The sequence below is a fragment of the Prionailurus bengalensis genome, chromosome A1 (genome assembly GCF_016509475.1).
Source record: "Prionailurus bengalensis isolate Pbe53 chromosome A1, Fcat_Pben_1.1_paternal_pri, whole genome shotgun sequence".
Classification (NCBI taxonomy): domain Eukaryota; kingdom Metazoa; phylum Chordata; class Mammalia; order Carnivora; family Felidae; genus Prionailurus; species Prionailurus bengalensis.
In genome coordinates, this window is record NC_057343.1 from 97,498,368 (window position 1) to 97,522,251 (window position 23,884).

General features: G+C 39.8%; 1 long non-coding RNA gene across 5 annotated transcripts in view; it reads right to left on the bottom strand.

Moving 5' to 3' along the window:
• Positions 1-23,884, bottom strand: part of LOC122486536 — a 63,874-nt gene that overhangs the window by 16,161 nt on the left and 23,829 nt on the right. For 4 of the 5 annotated variants that reach the window (XR_006298183.1, XR_006298182.1, XR_006298186.1 and 1 more), the window contains exons 5-6: positions 13,120-13,204; positions 749-794 (exon numbers count right to left, since the gene is read on the bottom strand). This is a non-coding gene — a long non-coding RNA (uncharacterized LOC122486536). The remainder of the gene's footprint in view (positions 1-748; positions 795-13,119; positions 13,205-23,884) is intronic. The other variant, XR_006298185.1, reaches the window with a different exon arrangement.

The window sequence follows — 23,884 nt, forward strand, 5'->3', positions numbered from 1 at the left end:
ATTTTAATTATTGATGCCCTCTTTTTTTTTCTGTTTTAACCAGGCCAGTTTACTGTAACTCACGTGATACTTTCCAAAGCACCGCACTGATAATCTGGATGTGGTTTAAAAACCAGAATTTTTCCAAAGTAAACTTCAGGAGTTCATTCATCTCCTGATCTCTATATCACCCCCTTCTCACTCGCCTTTGAAGAGAAATTTCATGTCTGTAAAACCAAGAATAACGATTAGCAAACTCAGTCACTCTTGTCACATTGATATATTTATGGCCAAATAAATTTATTTTTAAGCTAATTTTGACTTATTCTGATATAGTCATCACTGCTTGTCAGTAAGTGGTAATATATACGGCTTTCACACATTCATAAAGATTTCAGTGTTGTTAAATTTTAGAGCGAGAGCTTAATACTGGGAGAGAAATTTTTTTTCGACGAGGGACAAGGATTCCATATGCTAAAAATGACCTTTCATTTCACAATAGAGCTCAGGCCAGGACTCTCTAGTCACACTTTGTACATCAGGTTGGAGGAATGAGATCAGACTCCAGGCCCAAGGGCAATGGCGTCATTCCTGCAGGATTCGAAAGGCCGGGACTAAGAATCCAGATAGAAAGCTCATGAGGACACAACAGGATAAATAACAAGGGGATGGAGTGGATAAGGAAGGTGGTGATACAAGTCCCCAGGGCCCTATTGTCTATCCCTTCAAAAACGTACTATCATATTAGAGTTCACCAAAAACCCCCTACCTGCACCGGCTCCACGTTCACACTGCATCTCACCTCAGTCTGGCAGCTGAGAGGAAGAAATGAAGTACAGTAAAACCTTGGTTTGTGAGCATACTTCATTCTGGAAACATGCCTGTAATACAAACCACTTATATATCAAAGTGAATTGCATGAACTGTTGGCTCAGTTGTGATCATGTGACATTCAGCGTCATGTAAGACTCACATTGCAAGACATCACTCATTTATCCAGTTAAAATTTATTAGAAACGTTTGCTTGTCCTCTGGAACACTCACCAAACAAGTTACTCAATCCAAGGTTTTACACATGTTGGTGGTACTGGAGCCCCTTCCAAGTTCCCCAGAGGACCCGTAAGGCAAATGAAAAGCTACGATCCTGCACCCCACACCCCACACACCAGTGGGCGCTTCCTGCAGGAAAAGACTGCTTGCTGCGCAACTTTTGATTTCTCCCATTGTCTGCCACACTTTTCTCTCGAAAAAGTCCAAGTCATGGATTTATTCTTTCTATTCTTCATTTTCCAGTTTTATTGAGATATAATTGACATGTAATACTGAAAGCCATGTTTTTTAACTCCTCTTCCCTTTTTTAAAAAAAAAATATTATTCCTGGGGTACCTGGGTGGCTCAGTCGACTAAGCATCTGACTCTTGATTTCTGCTCTGGTCACGATATTATGGTTCGTGAGTTCAAGTCCTGTGTCGGGCTCTGCACTGGCAGTGCAGAGCCTGCTTGGGATTCTCTCTCTCCCTCTCTCTGCCCCTCCCCCATTCACATGTCTGTGCTCTCTCCCTCTCTCTCTCAAAATAAATAAATAAATGAAATTTTGAAAGAGGTAAAAAATATTTATCATTCCTCTTTCATGGAACTGCACTTTTTCCTTTTGAGGCAAAGTCACTTCTGAACCAAACTGGACAAACCACACATGACTTAAACATATGTTTTCCAAGCAGTTTTATTCTGTTCTCTGAGAAATTTAGCACCACTCTGCCGTCCTAAGTGGCATCAGAATACACTTTCACTACAGAACTGTCAGAATATAATACAGCCTGCAATAAAACCTAATCGGTAAATAAAGTAACAAAACCACTTCCTTTTCACAGGGGCAGCGCAGTCATATTTTAACACGTACTTCTGATGCAAGATCCTAATATCTTACTAAATACATTTATTTGCAGTTTGTACGCCTTATGCCCAGACCAGTGCATTATTTGAGTTTAGCTATAGTTTTTGTTAACATTTTAATCAAACTCATAAATAAAAGGGAGAAATCTGGCCAGTTGGGAAGGAGCCGAAGTAGAAGAGTATGCACAGCAGATCTCGGTGATTTCTCTGGAATATACTAAAATATTGCCAAAGAATTGTGGGTTTCAGCAAGTAGACTGTTAACAATTACTCAATATTAAGGGGGTGACTTTCAAGATGGGGATTTTTCTCTCTTTGTTTTCTGCTATAAATGCGTATCTTTTTTCTCTGACTCCCAACTTTGTTGACTCAGCTTCTGAAGCCGTATCATCAACAATTTATCTTTCCTTGGGCTGCACTATGTTTGTAAATCTTTCAACTCAGTCTATTTCCTGAGGTGGCTCTGTGCATCTCTTGCTTCGTTCAAGGGACACAACCGCATTCATTTTGTGCATGAAGCAAACAAACAAAACACGAGATGGGGGTCTGTTCTCTTCTAAAAGGTCACATTACATCTTGGTTCAATAAAATGGAGACAGTTCTTTTTGAATAATAATTTTGCCCTGCATATTAGATTTGGAACATTCTTACAAATAATAAGAAAAGAATACAGTAATGAAAATAAATATATCTCAAACACGATAAAAAAATGTCAATGGAAGCCTTATCTTTGTTCTCCATATATACCCTTGTAAGAAAGGCATTAAACCCACAGGGTTCTTCTTATAAGCCATCAGTGGAAATTACATGTAGCCAAGGGGTAGGTACCCACTAAGATCTAGAAGAATTCATACTGTAGTTGCTGACCCCATGCATGTTCTATGGCAAAGATGGTCTTCAAAATTTCGGGGTTGACAGCTATTGCTTAGATAATTTTTTAATCATTTTGATAGTTACAGTTTCTGTCATTAGTAGGGCAAACTGACAAATTATCAGTGACATATTTACCCTATCAGTGGTATCCCCTCGCTGCCAAGATTGTGGAAAACATACTTGATCAGCAACATGCATAAAATGTACTAGTTCACCATCTGGTTGTTTGGGCTCAAACTGGAGAGCTTTTTTTGTTTGAACTAGGTAAGGTTGAAACTGTTTCTGGTTCGGTGAAATTTCACAAAAGTAAATTTTCTATGGCATGTTAATCTAATAGTTTCCCCACGGAAGACTGTGTTGCTCTCCATCAAGAAGGAAGTGAATCCTGTGTATATGGCAGCTCTCAGATTTTCTGGGGTAGGGGTAGCCTGAGTCACGAGGAAAACCACATACCATCCCAAAAGTCCATTCCCACAAAGCTATGACGGGCTCTAAACATGTCAACCATGCATATGAATCGCATCACATTTGCAATCTTATAAGCGTGTATTCTTTCCCTAGACTAAAGCCACTTGCCGGCAGTAATAATATTAATAACTTTCAGACAAGTTACATATCAAGTAAAATGATTTGCATGCACTACTGAATAGCTTAATGCCCAAGTTTTAGGTATTCTGAAAGTCTGATATGTCACACTGGAAGAATATGGAAAACATTGTCCACTTAAAACAGAAGCAAAGTATAGTGGTTATTAGCACGGAAAGTCAAGCCAGAATTCCTAGGTTTGAATCTTAGTTCTGTCATTATCCATGCGTCCTTGGGCCAGTTACTTAACCCGTCTTTGCCTCAGTTTTATCATCTATAAAATAATTATATTAACAAAACCTTCCTGAAAAGGTTGCTTTGAGAAGTAAATGAGAAAATATACATAAGGCACTTAGAACAATTTTCTAGCATTTAATAAGTACTATGTACACGATAGATGTTATTGTCACTATTATTACTAATGTCGTCACAAGTAAAGGAACGTTATCTATATGTCACTTTGCTATTTTGGACAGAACTTTTTCACATGAATCACATTGTTCAGATGGACCATATCCTGTCTTCTGGTGGATGCTCCTTGAGGGTACCTTTTTTTTTTTTCAGACAGATCGAGAGAGAGAGAGAGAGCATGAGCATGGGAGGGGCAGAGGGAGAGAGAGAGAGAGAGAGAGAGAGAATCTTAAACAGGCTCCATGCTCAGCATGGAGCACACTGTGGGGATCATGACCTGAGCCAGAATCAAGAGTTGAACACTAAACTGGCTGAGCCACCCAGGTGCCCCCATGTCTTCCCTCCTCTTAAACTCAATATCGATGACACACATTAATTCTAGGCCCTGCCATACCCACCACATCTTCTGGAAGAACTGCCAGTACACCCAGGTACCACAATCTTGGCTCTACCAGGTTTGTATGGAGCCAAACACAGCCCCCTCCTAGGAATGCAAACTGTGGTGTAAGGAGAGAATCAGGGGATCCTTAGCAGCTGAGAGATTTTATCAGGAAAGGACACAGTTACAATGGGGCCATGAGGCATCAGAGGGGGCATATACATGGAAGATACAACACAAGTAGGGAAAGCCTACGAGGAAGAGAAATCTAGAGTGGCAGGCAAAGCAGTCCATGAGAAGTGGGGAGAGAAGTAGCAGAGGGAGAAGAGGGCACAGAGAGCAATTACAAGGACTGAAGAATGTCTCTTAATTGCAGCCTGCCCACCTTACTCTTACCAAGGCCTGACATTTTGATTTCACTTATGGTTCCTTTTTCTTTTTTTTTTTTAATTTTTTAATGTTTATTGATTTTTGAGAGAGACAGAGCGCAAACAGGAGAGGGGTAGACAAAGAGGGAGACCCAGAATCCAAAGCAGGCTCCAGGCTCTGAGCTGTCAGAACAGAGCCAGACACAGGGTTCGAACTCACAAGCTGTGAGATCATGAACTAAGCCGAAGTTGGAAGCTTAACTGACTGAACCACCCAGGTGCGCCTCCTTTTTTTTCCATAAATTTACTTATTTATTTTGAGAGAGAGACTGTGCAAGCACAAACGGGGTAAGGGCAGAGAGAGGGAGAGAGAGAATCCCAAACAGGTTCCAGGTTGCCAGCACAGAGCCTGATGTGAGGCTCGAACTCACCAACCTTGAGATCATGACCTGAGCCAAAATCAAGAGTTGGACACTTAATTGACTGAGCCAACCAGGTGCCCCAATTTTACAAACAATTTCAAATGCTCATTCCTGATCTCCCCAATGGGCATCCTTGCCAGTGGGGTTATTTGAGGCAGGTTTCCAGCAAAGGAAGGTGTCATTAACTTTATTTTCTTATTTTCTGTATTTTTGATTCTCTGACCTCCAAGGCCTTGCTGTTACATGAGGGACTTCCCCTCCCTGGGCTGCAGATGCCTTGAGAGTGCACATCAAAGAGGCTGGGGACACCAAAGTGTGAATTCATGATTTCTGGTTATGAGAAGCAGAAAATGTTTTGCAGAAGGGGTGGTATTTGAGATATATTTTGAATGATAGGGAGAATGTGGACATGTGGACGTATGCTGCATGATGGGACAGGGAGAACGTCTAGCACAGGGAGTAGCCTGAGCACAGGTAGAGACAAAGAGAATGACAGCAGTTTGGAAGCCTGATTACATGAAGAGAGCAGAGGAGGCAAAGCCTGGGGGAAAGGTTGGAGCTGAGTTCACATTCATGTTTCCCTGAAAGATTAGCCCTTTGTGATGGCTGTAACAGTTAGAGTAGGTGCTATTAACTGAATTGTATTCCCTCAAAATCCTTATATTGAAGCCCTAATCCCTAATGTGATGGTATCTGGAGATAGAGCTCTTAGGAGGAAATACAAGATGAGCCTAGAACATCTTTTTGAGGGGCGCCTGGGTGTCTCAGTTGGTTAAGTGTCTGACTCTTGATTTCAGCTCAGGTTATGATCTCACAGTTCATGAGTTGGAGCCTCATGTTAGGCTCTGCAATGACATCATGGAAACTGCTTGGTATTCTCTCTCTCTCCCTCTCTCTCTCTCTCTGTCCCTTGCCTGTTAACTCTCTCTCTTTCTCTCTTAAAATAAATAAATAAACTTAAAACAATTTTTTTAAAAAGATGATGCCTCATAATAGGATTTAATACCCTAACAAAAAAAATACACCAAAGAATTTGCTAGCTCTCTCTCTCTCTCTCTCTCTCTCTCTCATTCTCTCTCTCTCTCATTCTCTCCCCACCTCGTGTGAGCACACAGTGAGAAGGTGGCCATCTACAATCCAGGAAGAGAGCCCTCACCAGGGACCCAAATCAGCTGGCACTGTGATCTTGGACTTCCCAGCCTCCAGAACTATGAAAAGTCAACTCCTGTTGGTCAAGCCACCTGGTCTATGACATTTTGTTATGGCTGCCTGAACTGACTTGTGCGGTGGGCAAGGGCTCAAACAAAATGCCAACTCCCAAAATGAACCCCTGCAAAACTTAGTGTTGTCATTGCCTTGTTGTGTACTTTCTAACTTGATGGAAGCTGGTGGCTGGCAGGAGAAGAGGTACACACAGATACGACAATGATAATAGCACCGCTTTGGAGGCTGCTTGCCTTTATGGCCTAAACACCATCTCCAGGAGTAAATGTTTCCATCACAGTGTGACAAATGTAATAGGTTTTGGAGGTCACATTCTCAAAAATTAATACTACACATGCTGTGTGAAAACATTATGTTCAGAGGCATTTTTTTAGGAGTTTCAAATAGAATATCTTAAAGAAATCATCCTAAAATGAGGTCATAAAGTTTCCCAATGTATGATTCTAGCAAGAGTGCATGGGGAGTAGATTTATCAACTGCAGGGTATGAAAAGGTAACAAAAAACTGGGGCGTCATCAGTGTGTCTGTTCTATTAATTATTTTAAAATTACATTAATCACAGGCTTTAGCCATAGTACAACAGGGAATCAGTTAGTAGGTGTCTATGAAAGATTGAGAGGGAAAATGCACACAGACCACATAAATAATAAACCAGAAAGAAAAAGCTAGCTTCTATCCCACCCAGTCTCCTTCAGAAACCCTGGGGGAAAAAAATCTACTTTTATATGCTCAATTCAAGGGAAAATTTAACAACCACATGGTATCAATTAAAGATAGACCCTTTCCTGAATTCACGGACCTAATGGAAAATTACTTGATTATTATAATTTGGATTATTATAATTGCTAATGAGAGCCACTTGACTTTGATTTGGCTTCCAGGGTAATCTTCAAAAAGCCTTTGCTTGATTTCTTCATTCTGAAAGGAGCAAAGTGGGAAAACCAAATCATTTACTCCTTAGATAAGTGATGCTTTTACTTCTGCCCATGTATATATAAACAGTAAAGAACTAAGAGCATTAGATACACATTCAACATGGATTTTGAGACAGTCATACAGCCAAGTACATGCAAACGAAGGCATTTTGTTTAACCCCTAAGAAGCTTAACATGCAGGACACACGTGGGCAAGAATATATAGTGGGACAAAGAAGGGGGTAAGCAGTCTGAGATCCCATGATCATCAAAGTCAGAATTCTTTATTCTTCAATTCAACTGAGATCATCTCCCTTGACTGGAATAAGGTATTGTCCACTGAGCGACAAATATAGACAGTTTCAGCAGCATGAGTTATGCAAGCAATGTTGCTATGGAAAAGTTTTAAATTTACTATAACCTGAAATTTGTTATCTATGTTAAGTTAGCACTTAGACACACCTCAGGTGATGAACTTGTGAAGCTTCCCAAATCTCCCCAGTGGATGTCAGGGGGACTAAAGTAACAGTATTTACTGAGCATCTCGTATGGACCATTCATTATGTAAGGTGTTGGAGAAACCAAAAAGGAACATGACCTCAGAAGGTTCACAGGACACAGTGTACAAACAGAAATGGTGAGCCAGTAATACCTTGCCTTAAATGTTAACTGCCAAACAAGGGTGGTTTAGAAAATTGGTGCATAGCAATTCCTGGTTGTAGGTCACTGGGTCATACAATTAGGTAAAGAAATTTAACTTAATCTTGGAACAGGACCAGAGGATCCAAAGAGACAACCAGAGATTCCTGTCTATGAGCTGTACTGTGTCCAAATCTGGACACGAGAAAGGTATACATCCTTGAAGAGGTAAATGTTACCTCAACAGTAGCAAGAAAAAGTCTGGGGTGTGTGAGGTAATCATTCCCCTCACAGAGGATGCTTTTAATTTACTAGAATGAGCAGTTGTTTGATTGGTCAATTGGTTGTTTTTAACCTCTAGCAAGATCAGGAAAGAGATTAGGGCACAAATACACAGAGCCAAACATGAATGTGCCATGTTTCACACATAAAGACAAAGCAGTAAGTAGACAAGATACTTGGAGTTTTTCTAGTGGTGCTCAGTGTTTCCAATGCGTAGAGTTCTATTCCTACCCACGTTCTCCTGTGACCAGGTGAACATTTGAGAAGTAATCACCGGATAAGAGCACAGGGGTTGAAGTGAGATAGCTCTGATCTCATTTTCTAGCTGTGTCATTTACTAGGTATGACACCTTGGCCAAACCACTTGTCCTCCATGAGTCCAGATCTCTTGACTAGAAAAATGTGACTGTAAAACACTCAGCTCAAAGGAGAATTATAGGGATTCAATCAGAGAATGCATATGAAGCTCGTGATATTTAGTAGGTATTCAAAAAAAGAAAAAAAGTCCACTATTCTTGCAACTAAGCTTGAAAGGTGGCTCCAGCCATGGAAAACAAATTGCCAAATGACCAAAGACCCTCCCTGCTGCCTCCAGGATTGAGTGATTGCCTCATTGCCACCAGCTGAGCTAACAGGCCACAAAGCAAGGAAAAGAGGAACCATCCAAAACAAAATGCTAGAAGCTAAAGAACCATCAAGAAAGATAGACCACAGGGGTAATTGGCTAGAAGAGGTCAGATCCTTTAAGGAGAAAACAGAGCCCCACTCTAAGGCCATGTGGAGACTGAGCTGTAAATTACTTGGCAGAAAATACCCATTCTAAGCAAGGGCCTACATGGTAGGCTCTTTCTCCACATTTCAATCCGTTACCCACCCATAGCCTCACTCCCATGTTCCAGCGTGTCAACATTTCCAATGTCCTTCTTCCTCATTATGGAGGACACACTGAACAGGCCACATGGAGAGATTTACACAGCCATGGCTGTCAGGAGAAATTCTAGCACAGTGATTTACTTCAGTATGGAATTCAAAACCAGAACCAGAAATCCTTCATTATCATTTAATATGAATCTATTTCATTAACTAATTTAAAATCATGCATAATTCATCACAGGCATTGTTCATTTATAGTTTAGCATGTATTTCCCTAGATGTCGCCTCCATAATAGCTTTTCCTCATTATTTTTCTTGCATAAATGATTGAGATGATATACAACATTACTTTATCAATGGAAATGGGATGGCTCTTTATTCTTTGTCAAATTGGGTCACTGATTTCCCTATGTAACATAATATTTCCCATCTTGTGTTTTCAAAACCTTTCCCTAGCCATTCTCATTGTATCCTTTTATAATGATGCTTTTATCAATCTGATTGTATTATTTTGTCTACTTTATTTTATTAAATGTTTATTTTGAGACAGTGAGTGCATGTGTGAGCACATGTGAGAAGAGGAGGGGCAGAGAGAGAGAGAATCACAAGCAGGCTCAAACATTCAGCGTGGAGCCCAACGCAGGGCTCAAACCCACAACTGTAAGATCATGACCTGAGCCAAAATCAACAAGAGTCTGACAGTTAACCAACTGAGCCACCCAGGCATACCTATTTTTTTTATTTTAAAAGCAAACAATCTGTGACACAAAATCTGTGATACTTTCTCAAGTAAAACTGGGTGACAGACTTAAATCTGGAATTAAAATCTCCTTGTTTCAAAGTCCTCTGGTTTTCTAAGCAAAAATCCAACATTTTTTTTTCCTCCCTTGACAAATTACCTATATGAAGACATTTATCTATAGGGTAACAAATTGGTGTTAAGTCCTCCCTATTAGCATATAATAATAATAACAACAACAACAACAATAATGTTTAAGTATGGTCCTAAAATGTCAATTTTATTATTATTCAGGTATAGGACAGCCAACAGGCAAGGAGATGATTTCTATTGAAAAGATGGGCATTGAGGAGGGCACCTGTTGGGATGAGAACTGGGTGTTGTATGGAAACCAATTTGACAATAAATTTCATATTTAAAAAAAAAAGAAAGAAAAGAAAAGATTATTTGTTGCTCACAGTTCCCAAGAGGAGCAGCCACACCACTCTGATAGATGTCACAAGGGGAAGCACCAGGGTCAGCTGGGAAGCAGAGGGAATAATGGGCAAGAGCCTTTCTTGCAGTTTTCATAGGAAGGAATGGGTGATCCAGGGAAATCAGGGTTAGGGTTGACCGGTTTGAATAATTTCAGTGAGCTCTGGGGCTTAAAGGTTGTCCTCAGTTGTCTGATCCCCATCCCTGGGATAATTAAGGCAGAGGAATAGTAGTCCTGAGTGTAAGAACCCAACAGAGGAGAGGTGAGGGCTTGGGTTCTGAATTAGTTAGTTGCCATGTAGAAAAGGCACCCTCTCAGGTGAGTCATGTATTATCTTTAGGAATTGGCTAGTCCTGGGAGGAGTCCTCTCCAGGATCCATAAGGCTCCAGATGTCAAAGCACCAGAAACACAGGATTCACACAAATACCTGGTCACTCATAGGTGCCACACACAATACTAAGATCTCAGCATGCACTTTTACATGCAATCCCTAAAAACCCTGTAAACTAAATACTGACATCACCATCTCTGTTTTATAGATGGGGACCTGAGATTTAGAGACCATAGGTATGGAACACACAGCTAATAAGTGTGGGGATAGGAACTTCACCCCCTGCAGCCCAGCTACAGGGTTCATGTGTTTTTTTAATTTTATTTATTTATTTTGAGGGAGAGAGAACACATGCATGAGTAGGAGATGGGAGAACAGAGAGAGAGAGAGAGAGAGAGAGAGAGAGAGAGAGAGAGAATCTCAAGTAGGCTCCTCATTGTCAGCGCAGAGCCCGATGTCGGCTCAATCTCACAAACTGTGAGTACATGACCTGAGCCAAAACCTAGAGTCAGATGCTTATCCAACGGAGCCACCCAGGCACCCCTGGGGCTCATGCTTTTAGTCACTGCACTGCAGAGTGTCTTCAGAGAATTTAAGAAATGTCATTGATGACTTTAACTTTTCCATAATGTTTCCATTAGCCCCCAATCATATCCAGGTTATCGTGTTCCTAAGCTGATGAATTAGTTCAATTTGTGTTCAGGTAACATGGTTTAGAATCTGCTGGGTGAACGGATGCAGAGATGGAAGTAAGGAATAAAAGACAAAGAAATGTGAGACAAGGATCTTGACTTAGGAACTTTTACAGTCAAACTCCAAAGTAAGTCTTCTGACATATAGTTTTTCTTTTATCATAACTTCTCTGTCTCTTTTCAGATGTATCTTGAATTTTGTCTCCAAATCTAACTGAAAAAACACTGTCATTGCTGGCCAAGAGAAAGAACATAACCTCCGAATTTCAAAAATGAGGTTTCTAGCTCATAAGGGCATTGGAAAAACAAGTGAGTTTAAAATATTATAATACAGAGTCCAGGGGAGAAAAAAAGTGGGTATGTGAATCCTGATGTTTATAAAGTAATCTGAACAAAGCCAACTAGAAGATTCACCTAAAAGTCCCCCTAGCTGAGTTCAGGGATCTGCCAGGAGGCAAAAATTTCTGAAGATGTCTGTCACCAACGCTGGCTACCAAAGATTTGGATTCCTTGGCTCCCATGCTCATTAACTGTGCCAACTCCATTATGAAAGAGCATTAATATTACCAGTAATAGCATCCACCTGTGCATCCATCACCCACCCATCACACACACACACACACACACACACACACACACTGCCATAATGCCATGGAGACACATCAGGGACACCTTCTGGATATAAGAACTTACTCTGCTTGCAGGATCTTATTGAATGTACTGAACTCAGGAAGAAAGAGGTCCCAGCTCTAAGGAGGAAATCTTCTCTTTTTTCCAGTTTAGTTTTTGACTGCCTCTCAACTCACAGGTATTCAATACTGTACTAACTGGCATTTCAAAGACAATAAGAGGGCTATTATGAATAGGTGGACCATAAAATGTATTATATCAGCTGACACACTTTGTGGGGGGTGGGTACAAGGGGTCACTATTAATAGTCACATAAGGACAAAAGGCAATATTGGGTTCTATTCCAGACAAACAAAATGTCTGAGCACCTTAGCTGTGGGAAAGACAAGACCCAGCTATCTTGACATTCATGCTGGCTTTGGAGATGTTTGTCCTCACATGTCATCTGTGAGCCCTCAGCGGACACCAGGAGAGTCAGCCTTTGAAAGCCACTTTGTGATCACATCTCTCTATAAAGTTTCTCCCAAATGTATAAGCAAAGTGAATATCAAGGTTTACACAGCTTTCTGTGGGAAATTATGACACTGTTAAACAATGAAAGGCTTCATATTCTAAATTTACACCAATCCCCAAAGGAATCAATGAACCATTCTAAGATAACCAATAACTCAATATATCACTGAGATTATACAATGTTATAGAGCCAAGAAATGGTACTATCTATAAGAACAAATTAGGAGAAAATGGCACACCCCAATACCACTTGGGTGTTCAGCTCAACTGATTTAAGGAAAATTTAGGAGTTGCTATTAGAACCACTGGCCATAGAAGGACTGAAGATCTGAGAGGAAGAAAGGAACCAAGTATCAATACCTCTAAGCCAAAGTAGAGGGACATTCCTGATTTAATTAGATGTGTACTATTGCATGACCAAATGTCAATAATCTTACTCCCACAAAGCAGAAAATCTAGTATAGGGAGCTATACAAGGCACATAGACATGCATAATAAAAACTGGGTGAGTACCTTCAATGACACAAGAAAAAACAGCTTAGAGGTCTCAAAGGAAGAAAATGTCAGGGCTGGCATAGGATTACAATATTGAAGGAGCAAGAAATGTTACCTGGAGGAGGCAGAATTGGAAACCATGATTTAAAGATGGAAATGATTTTGACAATCAAAGGAAGATGAGAGGCGTCCTGGGCACAGGTTGTGATGTAAGCAAAGGAACAAAGCAAAAGACTCCTCACTCCTAGAAATGTAGGTCAGGGGCTAGAATGTGAGAGAATCTTCAAGTTAAGTAGCTTCTACTACAAGGCTTTCTTTACAGCAATTGCAGAGGAATGATTCAGTTATAATCTCTAAAAACCTGCCATGATTATTGTGATTATTCATGAGAATTAGCATACCTTTGGGAAATAGAATATTGATGGAAGTATTTGTATGCTCCGATCCAAAGGTAAAATCCCCCAAGTCAGCCCAGCTGTGAGTAACCTAGATAAAAAATGAAATTGCAAATTTTTTGTAATCTAAAAGCAAAAATAGCAAAATAGAAGTTGCAAACTAGCTAAGACTCTCTTCGGTTTTTTGCACATTAAAGCCTTGCATGAAGTGTAGCTATTTCTGAATATCACAAAAACTTTAAAGATGTTTTAAAATGCTTTTGAATTTCATGAAATTGAAGTATGGTCTTCCTCGAGAACAACATGGTAGAATAATTAGGGCAGTAACTCATGATTCCTACAGAATACATCTGACCAACTCTTCACTAGTAACAGTAGCTAACACTTAAATAGTGCTTGTTATATGCCCAGTACTGTTTTAAACACTTCACATATATTTATGGAAACAACCCTCTGCTCAAATGAAATTGTAGGCCTAGTCGAAAGCAGTAAGACAAAACACGTAATTAGCCATGAGAATCTGCCGCACCCTGGGGGAACAGATTTCCCACAGAAGTAGACAATGTGAATCCCCTGTCAGGGAATGTTTGCATAGCTCCTACATTGAGAACTATAGGGACATTAAAAAATTATGGCAGACATGTTTATTTACCTTACAAAGTTTCCAGAAAAAATTATGGTTGCCAACATTCTAAGGTTATGAAATGGGTGCCTGGGTGGCTTGGTCGGCTGGATGTCTGACTCTTGGTTTCAGCTCAGGTCATGATCTCATGGTCATGGGTTTGAGCCCTGTGTCTGGCTGTATGCTGACAATGCAGAGCCTGCTTAGGATTCTCTCTGCCCCTACCCCACTTGCTCCCTTTCTCAAAATAAATACATAAACTTAAAAATCTTTAAGGTTATGAAATGTGATATTAAAATTTGTATGTCTGGCTTCTGATATCTGGCTTCTGAAAATCTGAAGATCAACTGTGGATCCCCTCACCTTACATGTCGGTAATACACAGGGCAGAATCCTGGGTGAACCCTTTAGACAGTCTACGTGCTCTGCTCTTTAGCTCACGACTGCCTCTGCCCTGCCCCCATCGTGGCCTATAGGCATCAGGTTTGAAAATGTTGGCCTCGGGAATAAATTTCACATGCTGAATGAATATAACTTGCCTAAATGTATGGCTGGGATATGGTTACTAGATCCGAGAGAGGTATACTTTGAATGTTTTGACATGGCTGGGAAAGAGTGGAGGTTCAGATAATGTGTCCAGCCTGTTAAGATTTGAACATATCACTTTCATTTTCCAATTATTTTTCTTTTATTTCTTGTTATAGAATCTTTACATAACAGAATTAGAGGTGGTCTGGTACTATATCTTCCCTTTGTAGACACGAATACTCGAGCCCACTGGCGGTGGAATTAATCCTAGGACTGGCTGTTGACACCACCAAATTCATGACAGATATTTGTCCCCTGGGAGGGGGGGGGGAGTGTTCTTTTGGTCCATTCTTAAGTATTTTATTTTATTTTATTTTATTTTACTTTATTTTATTTTATTAATGTTTATTTGTGTGCATGTGAGAGAGAGTCAAAGCATGAGCAGGGGAAGGGCAGAGAGAGAGGAAGACACAGAATCTGAAGCTGGCTTCAGGCTCCGAGCTGTCGGCACAGAGCACGACACAGGGCTCAAACTCACGAACTGTGAAATCATGACCTGAGCTAAAGCTGGATGCTTAACCAACTGAGCCACCCAGGCACCTCTTTTCTTATGTATTTTAATTTATTGTTATTGGAGTTTCTACATATTGTGGGTGCGTACACACTCATGTGTGTTTAAGAGTGAAGAGAATAGATGTGACTTAACCTTAAATTAAATGAAAAAGAACTAGGGAGACAAATAAATGGTCCTGATCATTAAATGTACATTATGGAAATTAGCCAGGTTTTGTTTGGAAGGAAGGCAGAGTCCATCATTCAAGAATGACATCTAGTCGATTTTTTTTCCACTGAAGGTAATAACAGCAGGGACTGGGCATGGCCTCGAACTCAGAGAACATTGAGACGATCCATTAAAATTTACAATCCTATTCCTAGAGCAAAGAGAAGCCTCTAGAGGTCTTTCTTGGCTTGGCCTCCAATCCTAATTATAACTCACAAAGGGATTTCTTAATCCAAGAATAGCTTCTTTAACATTAGAGTAAAGAATAAAATGGTAAAAACTAATCGTCCATATGAGGGCCACAGAAGGTCATATTCAGAGCTAAAAAGGGAAAGTTTTCCTGCACTAGGACTTTCCTGGTATTGCACTGGCCATATGATCAGCTGTATTTGCTTACTTGGGCTACCATAGCAAAATACCACAGACTGGGTAGCTTAAACAACAGAAATTTATTTTCTTATACTGCTGGAAGCTGGAAGTCTGAGATTCAGGTGTTAAAAGGTTTGGTGTCTCCTGAGGCCACTCTCCTTGGCTTGCAAGATGGCCAGCTTCTTGTTACCCCACATACCTCCCTGGGTCTCTACCTCTTCTTTTTTTTTTAATTTTTAATGTTTATTTATTTTTGAGAGAGAGACAGAAGATAAAGGGGGGAGGGGCAGACAGAGAGGGGGACACAGAATCTGAAGCAGGCTCCAGGCTCTGTCAGCACAGAGCCGGACACAGGGCTTGAACCCACAAACCACGAGATCATGACCTGAGCTGAAGTCGGACACTTAACTGACTGAGCCACCCAGGTGCCCCTCTACCCCTTCTGATAAGCACACCCAATTTATTGCATTAGGGCCCACCAGATGACCTCATTTACTCTTAATTAACACTTTAAAGTCCCTACATCCAAATACAGTTACATTCTGATGTACTTGGATTAGTACTTCAACTTATCAATTTTGGGGGAATGCAATTCAGCCTATAACATCAGCACAAAGTCAAGAGAGGTGAAAAAAAGTTTCAGAGGGACCAGAATAGAGATCTTGATTTAGCCACAGAAAGTTAATACCCAAGATCCGCGCCCCCCCCCCCTGCCCTGGGTCCACAAAATTCTTATTCCATGTCTATGTGGGTCAAACTATTCTAGGATTGCAGCTAAAGAGTGCAACTGTCCTCCAACCACATCCTAGCATGTCTATACGCCTACTGCGTATCTCACTGGGAATGACTTAGGAAGGCCAGGCCAGGAGGCACTCAGAGCCAGCACTTGGAGAACTCAGAGTAAGTGCTTCTCTAAATGTTGCACCCTGGGCATCTCCCTTGATGCACCCTAGTTTTGGCCTGAGGACATCCAGTTATGGAGACAGCAGCCCTGGAAGGAGCTGAGACTGAGAAATCACATAGCTTCTGATTCAAATTGCAGGTCAGCTTTATGTTCAGGTTAGGAGGAAGGAAAGTGGGGGAACACCAGAGTAATTTCCCAACTTCCTTGCTCCTCGTGTTAAGGTATAGATAGCAGTCAGAAGAGAAAGTAAAAAAAAAAAAAAAAAGGTCAAAGAGGGCCTATGGACATGAAGTTATTTGGAACATATATTTTATCTAAAATATGTAGACAATATATTAAAATCTATCAGCCATTTTAAAGGTAATAAAGGAACATTTATGGCTAAAGAGATACTCACAGCAAGCACATACGTGGACTCAATAGAACCACTGGGCCATCACTCTCTCCCCTAAACGCAGCAGAGGACAGAAGACACGTGATAGTGAGGTACATATGAGATCACTTAAATCTGGTAATTCTAAGGTTGTTCTGTACTTTCCACTGGGAGATCTAAGATTCAAACTTGCTAGATCCGGAAGCTGATCTTTTAGGATGTTACTGTAAACACACTGAGTATTCCTGTGTTTGGGATTTTTTTTTTAATGAAGGTGGCATGATTCATACCTGTTTCAGGTACTTCAAGTTCACCCATGGGTCAAGCGCCACTGAAAGACAATGGTTGTAATAACTTTTTTGTTTGCTTCCTCCAAGCCTCTGCCAGATGGAGGCTTAAAGCACAGAACAGCACAGACCATGAAACATCTTTAGCTTTACTAGGCCACTAACCACAGTTCTCTTCTCCAGGCCCCTGGTTTGATTAGGAAGTATTAAATTCAATTCTTCTGCAGCACTCTTTAGTTTAATTATGGTATAAAGGTTGACATAATTAGACGACAGTCCAAAGAAGGAAAAAGGCTAAAAAGTGACTTAGTAACTGTCTTAACTACAGAAAGGATTTCATGAACTCTATTAATGAAGTGAAGGGTTATCGTTAAGGAATGGGCTATTCCATAGATGCAAAGATGGGGTGGAAGGCATAAATGGATCTTAGGAGAAGAATTCTAGTTAGTTCATAAGAGAATTTTTGGAAATCTTCTGAGGTTAAATACTAGACTATATCCTGGAGCCATTGACAAGGATAGTTGTTTTATAGACCCACAATCTCTTCAAAGTCTTTACAAACTTCATGGATCTCTGTCTGAAATGACACTTTGTTCCTGAAGTCTCTTAAATTTTTCTCTAGCAAAACTGATCACCTTGGTCACATAAAAATGTTCTGGAAAGAAACCCTATTAGCCCACAGCTTAGTGTACTCGATGTAGTATAGAAATGTTTATAGTATCTGAAAATGCTTATTGAATGACAATGAATGAATGGAAGGAAAGCATGGTTTAGTAGCCAAAACCCAGAAGTTCACTTCACTGAATTCACTCTGCTGTGGAAGAAAAGCAACCAGATTCCATTTTTTAGTGAAAATTATACTGGGAAGCATTTGCTTCAGTGATAGATCATGTATTAATTAGAATAAAAGCACTATTGCCATAAGGGACATTACAAGGCCATGATAATAAATCTGCATGAACACATCTCTATCAGCCCACGACCATTTCCCAAGCCAGGCCTCACTTCATTCATTAGGTGGATCTTCCTAGCAGTAAGAGATTAACATTCTGCAACCTTGAGGCTCTAGCTCCATCTGTACTTGGTATCTCAGTGATTCAAAGAAATTATTTTGCCTCAGACAAGTCGAAGAATTAGGGCATTTCTGAGAATACAGATAGGAAAATGTCATGAGTGTCTTATGGTTTAGCAGCTGGGAAAACCAGCTCCTGGCTGTTATTTCTACTCCAGATTTAAATTTCCAGGCATCAGTCAGATTGGACCAGCAAATGTCACACACCCAGGCCATGGCTAGGGGAGGATAGATGCTCAATCAGAAACCAGGTTGCTTTATGAGAAGAGGGTGTGTACCAGGCAGACAAAAAGCACACAGGGCCACTTCAATCCCCTGTGCTTCACAGACAGAAAATTAACATTGCAACTCATGCAACAAACTGTGTCAGGTTTAGGAAAATGAATGATATTAACATTAACATTACAGGATGCATCCCGAGCAGTCATGCATAGAATCTATGCAATGAGTACTCACTTTCAGTTATCAGATTCATATCATGACTGGTTTCTGAGAGGCCCCTGAGTCCTATCATCTACTTCCTCCCACATCACCTTCCAGCCATGACAGAAGTGTTACAAAACAAGGGAAGAATACAGAGATAATGTAAGGACATGTAGGATAGTGGACTACTTCTGATCAGTCACTACAAAGGTACCTCTTAAACTCTTAAACCAATTTTTCATTACTGCTGTTCTTTCTATTTATAAGTCAAGGTTTTGTCTAGTCCTCTTGATTCCTTGGAGATTTCTAGTCCTGGTTTACTAACTCTCTGCAATTTAAAATGTGGGTCAAGAGCAAGTTGCAAAGTCCTTTAATTAATTATGCTCTTCACAGCTTTCAAATTCTCCTTGCAGTGACAGCTCATCACTTACTGCCTCATTTTATTTTTTCCCCCAGCTTTACTGAGATATAATTGACAATTAAATTGCATTTATTGAAGGTGTACAACTCAATGATTTAACATACCTATACATTACAAAATAAGCACCACAATCAAGCCAATTAACATATCCATCACCTCACATAGTTGTCGTCTTCTTTGTTTGTTAAGGTGACAACACTTGATATCAACCCTCTTAAGCAAATTTCAAGTATGCAATATAGCATTATTAACTAGAGTCACAATGCTGTAGAGTATATCCCCAGAATGTATTCATCTTCAATGCAATCTCTATCAAAATTCCAATGGTGTGTTTTAGAAAAATAGGAAAACAATTTTTTAAATTCATATGCAACTATAAAAGACCCCAAATACTTAAACAAATCTTCAGCAACAAGAACAAAGCTGGAAGTATCACACCACCTGATTTCAAAATATATTACAAAGTTATAGTAATCAAAAGAGTATGGCATGGGCATAAAAACAGACATAGAGGCCAATAGAACAGAATCAATAACCCATAAATAATCCACATATCTACACTCAAATGATCTTTGACAAATATACCAATAACACACAATGGAGACAGGACAGTCTCCTCAGTAAATGATTCTAGGAAAACTGAATATCCTAATTTAGAAGAATGAAATTAAGCATATGTCGTCTGTAAAAAAGTCAACTCAAAATGGGTTAAACACTTAAACATAACAGCTGAATCTGTAAAACTACAAGTAGAAAACATAGGGTAAAAGTTTCTTGACGTTGGTCTAGGCAAATGATTTATTTGGATATGACACCAAAAGCACAAGAAACAAAAGCAAAAATAGGAAAGTGGGATGCCACCAAACTAAAAAGCTTTTGCACAGCAAAGGAAACAATCATCAGCATGAAAAGGCAACCCTAAAGAATGGGAGAAAATATTTGCAAACCATTTATCTGACAAGTGATTAATTTCCAAAAAATAGTGAAAAATAGGCAAGGGACCTAAATAAACATATCTCAAAAGAAGATCTGCAAATGTCCAATCAGTATCCGAAAAGATAAGTTTAACATAACTAATCGCCAGGGAAATTCAAAGCAAAACCACAATGAGCTATCACCTCATGTCTCTTAGAATGGCTTTTACCAAAAGGACAAAGGATAACAAGAGTTGGTGAGGATGTGGAGAAAAGGGAACCCTTGAACACTGTTGATGGGCATTTAACTGATATAGAACTATGGGAAATAGTAGGAAGGTTCTCCCCCCAAATTAAAAAATATACAACCATATCATCTAGCAATCCCACTTCTAGGAATTTATCTAAAAGTATTGAAATCAGGATTTCAAAGAGATAAGATTCCATGGTCACTGCGGCCCTACTCACAATAGCCACGGTAAGGAAATAACTAAATTTCAGGGATGGGTAAATGGACAAGAAAACATGAGATAGAAAGATGGCAGACATATATATAGATAGAAAAAGAGATATATAATGAAATAGTATTCAGTCTTAAAAAAGAAGCCCTACTAAGGCAACCACATAGATAAACAAGGACAACATTAGGCTAAGTGAAATAAGCCAGACAGAGAAAGATGAATCCTGCATGACCTCACTTACATATGGAATCTAAAATAGTCAGACCTATAGAAGTGGAAAGGATAATAGTGGTTTCCAGAGGCAGGAGGGAGGTGTTGGGGGGAGAATGAAATAAGGAGATATTGGTCAAAGGGTATAAAGTTTCCATTATGCAAGGTGAATAAATTCTGGATATCTAATACACAACACTGTCATTTTGGTTTCTTAAGCCAACCTAAACAATTCTGTGTGCATTGTTTTGCTTCTTATGTAGTTCCCATTAGTCACACCAAAATCCTCTGTTTGAAACTTCCTTCCGAGATCCCCTTAAGGTGAAAATAGCACTTAATCTGAGAGTGAAGGCTAGGGACGAAAAAATAGGGGAAAATGTGTTTCTACCAGAGGGGGCACCAGCTAGAAAGGTTCTTAGATGGGAATGAGCTTTGTCTCTTTGGGGGAACTAAATTAAAACCAGTATATTTAAAAGAAGGCAATTAGTCAAAGGGGAGAATGGCTAAAGGTAAACACAGAAAAGTAGAAAGGGATCAGATCACACAGAGTCTAAAAAGCTGGGTTAAGAATATTCTACCTTAGGGGTGCCTGGGTGGCTCAGTCAGTTAGGCATCAGACTCTTGATTTCAGCTCAGGTCATGATCTCACAGTTCATGAGCTCAAGCCCTGCATCAGGATCTGTGTTGACAGTGCAGAGGCTGCTTGGGATTCTCTGTCTCCCTCTCTCTCTCTCTGTGCCTTCCTGCTCATGCCCTCTCTCTCTCACTCTAAAAATAATTACGCATTTAAACATAAAGGCATATTCTACTTTATCTTTATCTGTTTATTTTACTTTTACTGTATCTGTTTATCTTGGATATAATGGAAAATCATTGGGAGCATTTTAAGCTTTTTTATTGTTTCAAAAAAAAATTATTCTGGCTACTTCATAGCAAATGATTTTGGAAGGAATTAAGAGCAAGATGAAGGGGCACCTGGGTGGCTCAGTTGGTTGAGTGTCCCACTCTTGATTTGGGCTCGGGTCATGATCCCAGGGTTGTGGGATGAAGCTCCATGCTCAGATGGAGCCTGCTTAAGATTTTCTATTTTCTCTCTGTCCCTCTGCCCCTCTCCCCTGCTCAGTCTCTGTCCTAACTCACTCTCTCTCTCTTTAAAAAAAAAAAAAAAGAATGATATTGTATAACTATGGTCACAGGGGAAAACTAGCCTCCTTGCCCCTGAGAAAGGTGGACAATTTGGGGAAACAAAAATGAAAGCAGAAAACTCATTTATTTTAGAAATTCAATGTAAATTCACAAGAAGTCAGAGATTCTTGATATAGAGAGACTTATGGATTGCGGTCTGCCATCTGTATAAACACACAAGCACAACTCTGAGGGTCAGGCCAATTAAGTACATAATAAACTGCTTTCAAGGAAGCTGTTTCAAAGAACAGTAAGTCATAAAGGAACAACAGCAGATAATAAATTAAGGGGCCTCGACGACGTTTTAAGCCCTCTCTCATTTCTAACGCCTTTCTTTTTATCCTTTTTTTTTTTTTACAAACTTTTTAACTTTTATGCATTTGTGGAGTAACCAAAGCACAGTAAAATGTATTTTCCTTAAATTCTAACCAAGAGGGCAACAGCCTATAGTAAGGTTAGTAAAATGAAGCTTAACTTTAAAAGGAGAGGCCTCTGCTATTTAATTAGTGGTCTACCATCAAAGTCCTTAGCACCCTTCTAACGCCCCCAAACCAGAGAAACTTCTTTCGACTACCTTAGTAAATACAACTTATTTTCAAATAAGCTATTTTGAGATCAAGTGATACAGATGAAGTTGTCATACCCTGAAGTTGTAGTTAAAGCTGCAAATGACCTGGGGATGCTTGGGTGGCTCAGTCGGTTAAGTGTCCAACTCTTGATTTTGGCTCAGGTCATGATCTCAGGTTCATGAGTATGAGCTCCATGTGGGGCTCTGCACTGACAGCATGGAGCCTGCTTATGATTCTCTCTCTCCCTCCCTGCTCCTTCCCTGCTCATGCTCTCTGTCTTTCTCAAAATAAATAAATAAACTTAAAAAAAAAAAACAGCTGCAAGTGACCTGGATTGCACTATTTTATCAATTCAGGCAATCCCTAGAACCCATCATCATTTTAATTCCCCAGGGTCTTGTCCATTAAGTCTATGACTTAGAAACAGTATTTAGCAAATTAATTCATTGCTGCAGGCCTTTCATAGTTGGACAATGTAATGAGTTGTATAATGTTCTATCTTGCTTTTCCCAAAGTGAAATTAATATCAAAAATTCCTAATTTAAAAAATCAATTAACACATATAGAACATTTTCAAGTCATACTGAAAGTCCTATCAGTAAATAATCTTAAGTGAAGCAAACTATGGAACATCCGTCAAGAAAGTGTACTGGAGCCCTAGAAAGTAACTTTGTTTTGCTATTAGAATCTGTGTCTCCATTTGTTTAAATAGAAGATGCTTAAATGCCCTCTTCAAGCACGGCTGACATCACTTGAGTGCTTGTCTTCTGGCAAAAGAGACATTATTCCATCCCAATGCATTTCTACCAAAGGGCAAGTCTGTTCCAATAACTTTTTAGATGACCAGCACGACTCTTCCCTTCAGAGCCTGGGTCACTTGTGTGATCAACACTGATCTGTGTCGACATATAAATGGGGGCCAGCCACTGAGAAAAATGTTATCTCCTGAGCTTTAAGATCAATTGAAATGAACTATAGATTAGCGAGCTACTGAACCACTTGGGCAGTGGCAAATTTTGATTTCTACAAAGGAATTTTTTAAAAAACAACCAGGCAAGGGAAGAAAGGTGTGTTTCTGGGATCCAGCTACCCTGCGGCATCCAAAAGTCACGTGTGCTTCTTTGACACCACAAGGACCTAACACTGTGTTCCAGCAAGCTTGCGGTTATGATATGCGACAGATGCCAGAACATTCGCTACCTTCTCAGGGATGATGCAAGAAATGTGGAAAAGGAAATAGGCATTTAGTGATTCATATTATGGACCAGCAGGCATTCCAAAGTTCCTTTTGCTCTTGATGTTTAGATAACGTCCTGTCCATGCAGTTAATAAGACAAGATTTGAACATGTGAACGGATATGTGTGACACTGTGCGAGTGTGTGGATATACTTTGAAACCCAAATCTAAACACTATTATAAATCTAAATAGAACTGAGATCTCCAAGAGTCTGACCTTTTGATAATAATGTGTTCCAGCAACCCAATTATTATTTTGATAACTAGTATAATGTTACACACTAAATAAAGAACTGGAGATTAATTAGTGGTGTCAAAAGTTCAAAAACTTCAGAACATTAAAATGTGTATAATGAAAACTCCAAAAAGGATTAAATGCCTGGCATACTGTGCAGAGAACCAAAATAAAGGTACT